The sequence below is a fragment of the Physeter macrocephalus genome, chromosome 16 (genome assembly GCF_002837175.3).
Source record: "Physeter macrocephalus isolate SW-GA chromosome 16, ASM283717v5, whole genome shotgun sequence".
Lineage (NCBI taxonomy): Eukaryota > Metazoa > Chordata > Mammalia > Artiodactyla > Physeteridae > Physeter > Physeter macrocephalus.
The window spans coordinates 99,820,503-99,825,244 of record NC_041229.1 but is presented as its reverse complement, the minus strand read 5'-3'; positions in this window follow the sequence as shown (position 1 = coordinate 99,825,244).

The following is a 4,742-nucleotide window of genomic DNA, read 5'->3' as shown; positions in this document are numbered from 1 at the left end:
CAGACTACACTACAAAGCTACAGTAATCAAGACAATATGGTACTGGCACAAAAACAGAAATAGAGATCAATGGAACAGGATAGAAAGCCCAGAGATAAACCCACGCACCTATGGTCAACTAATCTATGACAAAGGAGGCAAGGATATACAATGAAGAAAAGACAGTCTCTTCAATAAGTGGTGCTGGGAAAACTGGACAGCTCCATGTAAAAGAATGAAATTAGAACACTCCCTAACACCATACACAAAAATAAACTCAAAATGGATTAGAGACCTAAATGTAAGACCAGACACTATATAACTCTTAGAGGAAAACATAGGAAGAACACTCTTTGACATAAATCACAGCAAGATCTTTTTTGATCTATCTCCTAGAGTAATGGAAATAAAAACAAAAATAAACAAAGGGGACCTAATGAAACTTCAAAGCTTTTGCACAGCAAAGGAAACCACAAACAAGACGAAAAGACAACTCTCAGAATGGGAGAAAATATTTGCCAGTGAATCAATGGAGAAAGGATTAATCTCCAAAATATATAAACAGCTCATGCAGCTCAATATTAAAAAAACAAACAACCCAATCAAAAAATGGGCAGAAGACCTAAATAGACATTTCCCCAAAGAAGACATACAGATTGCCAAGAGGCACACGAAAAGCTGCTCAACATCACTAATTATTAGAGAAATGCAAATCAAAACTACAATGAGGTACCACCTCACAGCAGTTAGAATGGGCTTCATTAGAACATGTACAAACAACAAATGCTGGAGAAGGTGTGGAGAAAAGGGAACTCTTGCACTGTTGGTGGGAATGTAAATTGATACAGTCACTATGGAGAACAGTATGGAGGTTCCTTAAAAAACTAAAAATAGAATTACCTTATGACCCAGAAATCCCACTACTGGGCCTATACCCAGAGAAAATCATAATTCAAAAAGACACATGCACCCCAATGTTCTTTGCAGCACTATTTACAATAGCCAGGTCATGGAAGCAACCTAAATGCCCATAGACAGATGAATGGATAAAGAAGATGTGGTACATATATACAATGGAATATTACTCAGCCGGAAAAAGGAACGAAACTGGGTCATTTGTAGAGAACGTGGATGCATCTAGAGACTGTCATACAGAGTGGAGTAAGTCAGAAAGAGAAAAACAAATATCATATATTAACGCATATATTTAGAACCTAGAAAATGGTACAGCTGAACTGGTTTGCAGAGCAGAAATTGAGACACAGAAGTAGAGAAAAACATATGGACACCAAGCAGGGAAAGCGGCAGGGGTGGGGGGTGGGGGGATGAATTGGGAGATGGGCATTGACATGTATACACTCATGTGCATAAAATGGATGACTAATAAGAACCTGCTGCATAAAAAAATAAATAAAATTAAGTTTAAAAAAAAATAAAGTATAGCCTCTGTGGTTCCTGTTCTGAAAGTTATTTGCTAATGGAAACAACTGTGTCAACACTAGTCTTGAAGCAACCATGGCTGTAAGGTAATTTACAAGAAAGTGTATGTTCAAAGAGCAGGCACACCAAGTGTGCACGGGTTATCTCAGGACAGTTATGAGCAGGCTCTGGAACCCAAGGTCAGCACCATGCTGGTTCCTAATCCTGTATTAGATTCTTACTGCTGCTCTAACAAATTACCACAAATGTACTGGCTTAAAACAAAGATAGAGGGCTTCCCTGGTGGCGCAGTGGTTGAGAGTCCGCCTGCCGATGCAGGGGACACGGGTTCGTGCCCCGGTCCGGGAAGATCCCACATGCCGCGGAGCGGCTGGGCCCGTGAGCCATGGCCGCTGAGCCTGCGCATCCGGAGCCTGTGCTCCGCAAAGGGAGAGGCCACAACAGTGAGAGGCCCGCATACAGCGCAAAAAAAACAAACAAAACAAAGATAGATATATTCTCCTACACTTCTGGAGGTCAGCAGTCTGAACTGGGACTCACTGGGCTAAAATCAAAGGGTTGAAAGGGCTGTGTTCTTCAAGACCTTCAAGGGGAGAATCCATTTCCTTGTGTGTTCCAGATTCTGGAGGAATCCTATGCTCCTAAGCTCATGGCCCCACCGCCTTCAAGGCCAGCAATTGTATCATGCCGACCTCTGCTTCCTTCATCACATCTCCTTCTCTGACTCTAAGTCTCCTGCCTCCCTCTTTCACTTATGGACCCCTGTGATTATACTGGGTCCATCGAGATAATCTACAATAGTCTTCCTATTTTAAAGTCAGTTTAATAACGACCTTAATTCCCTGTGTTATCGACCAGGGTTTTTGGCCTCCTTAGTCAGTAGAAATTGATCAGAGGCCAGACAAGAAATTCAGGCAAGGCTTTATTGGGACGCCTGCTACAGCAGGTGGGAGCAAGAACAAGTATCGTGTTCCCTTGCTAGCTCACTCCCCAAGCAGGAGCAAGCTGGTTCCTTACGTGGGGGTGAAGGTAGGGATGTGTCCGGGGCTCGGGCCAGGGCAGTGGCTAGGTGGTCTGCCCACCCCTTTGGCGGTATTGTGCACAGGAGGCGTGCACAGTACCCTGCTTTTGCTCCCAGATCTTCAGAGTTGCCAGTTGAGCTTGTTTGGTCTTTTTGTATTTTTTGTCCAGAATTTGCCCCAACTGCACATTCATGAAGTTATTTTTAGACCCTTATAGTTTCTTTGTATTTTGTTGCTCAAGGAGACCTTTGTCCAGGTTCAAGTGTTGCAGCACTGCACAAAGGGTCCCAGGTCCCAGCCTGTCTCACCTTTACCATGTAACTTAGCATATTAACGGATTCCAGAGATTAGGATCTGGACCTCTTGGAGGTGGGGGAACTATTCTACTCCTTCATATGGCATACAAGGCTCTCTACCATGCAGACCAAAACTGTCTTTCTGGTTTCATCTCCCACCAAATGCTGTGTATTAGTGATACATCGCTGTATAACAAGTCACCCTAAAGCTTAATGGCTTAAAACAACAACACTTATTATCTCACATTTTCTATGGGTGAGGAATCCAGGGACAGGTTACCTGGGTCCTCTAGCTCATGGTCTTTCATGAGGCTGCAGTCAAGATATCGGCTGGGGCTGCTTACATCTCAAAGTTCAAATGAGGAAGGATCTGCTTTCAAGCTCATTCTCGTGACCCTTGGCGGGATTCTTTCCTCCCTGGCTGTGGGCTGGAAGCTGCTCTCAGTTCTTTGCTGCACCGGCCCCTCCCTAAGGCAGCTTACAGAGCGGCAGCTGCTTCATCAGAGCAAAAAGCAAGAAGAGCCAGAGAGACTGCAAGCAAGATGGAGCCGGTCTACTGCAACCTCATCCCATCACTTTTGCTGTATTATATTTATTAGAGGCAAGGCCAGCCCACACGCTAGAGAAGGGGATTGGTTACATAAGACCATGAATGCCAGGAGGTGGGAACATGGGTCGATGTTAGAAGCTGTCTAGCACACCCCAATACGTATCCTGTGTTCTCACCTACGAAACCACCAAATTAATCCAAGAAAGAAAAAAAATGCTTTTTTTTAATCACCCATGCTATATATTGTTCATTAATTCACTCATTCAAAAAGTATTCATTTGATAATGCCACTTGTAGCAACATGGATGGACCTAGAGATTATCATACTAAATGAAGTAAGTCAGACAGAGAAAGACAAATAACTTGTAGCAACATGGATGGACCTAGAGATTATCATACTAAATGAAGTAAGTCAGACAAAGACAAATATCATAAGATACATGTGGAATCTAAAATATGATACAAATGAACTTATGTACAACACAGAAACAGACTCACAGACTTAGAAAACAAACTATGGTTACCAAAGGGGAAAGGGGTGGGGGAGGGATAAATTAGGAGTTTGGGATTAGCAGATACAAACTACTATATATAAAATAGATAAACAACAAGGTCCTACTGTATAGCACAGGGAACTGTACTCAATATCCTGTAGTAAACAAAATGGAAAAGAATATGAAAAAGAATATATAACTGAATCACTCTGCTGTACACCAGAAACTAAAAAATAAAATAAAATGAAATAAATAAAATGAAATAAAATAAAAAAAACAAATAAAATTTTTAAAAAGTATTCATTTGATTCCTACTGTGAGCTGGGTAGTGTCTCAAGTACCTGGGACAAAGCAGTGAACAAAATAGATTAAGCTCCTGCCCCTTTGGAGCAGACATGCTAGAGGGGAAGGAGACAGACAGTAAGTGAACTACACATAGAGTATGACAGAGGGTGAGGCGCTAGGGCAGTTAAGGGGCACGGTGGGTGTCAGGGGGGTGAGGCTGTCTCATATGTAATGGTCTGGAAGGCTTCTCTAAAAGCTGACCTTTGAGCAGAGACATGAAAGAAGTGAGGGAGCCACCATGAGAGTATTTGAAGTAAGGATTTCCCAGGCAGAGAGGACAGCAAGAGCAAAGGCGGCTGATGGGTTCAAGGAACAAGAAGTGCTGCCGGAACGAGTGAACAAAGGAGAAAGTGGGTGGAGGGTGAGGTCCAGAAGGAAACCAGATGCCAGATCTTACAGGGCCTGGCGGTCGTTAAAAGGAATTTGAGGGCTTCCCTGGTGGCGCAGTGGTTGAGGGTCTGCCTGCCGATGCAGGGGACGCGGGTTCGTGCCCCGGTCCGGGAAGATCCCACATGCCACGGAGCGGCTGGGCCCGTGAGTCATGGCCGCTGCGCCTGCGCGTCCGGAGCCTGCGCTCCGCAGCGGGAGAGGCCACGGCAGTGAGAGGCCCGCGTAC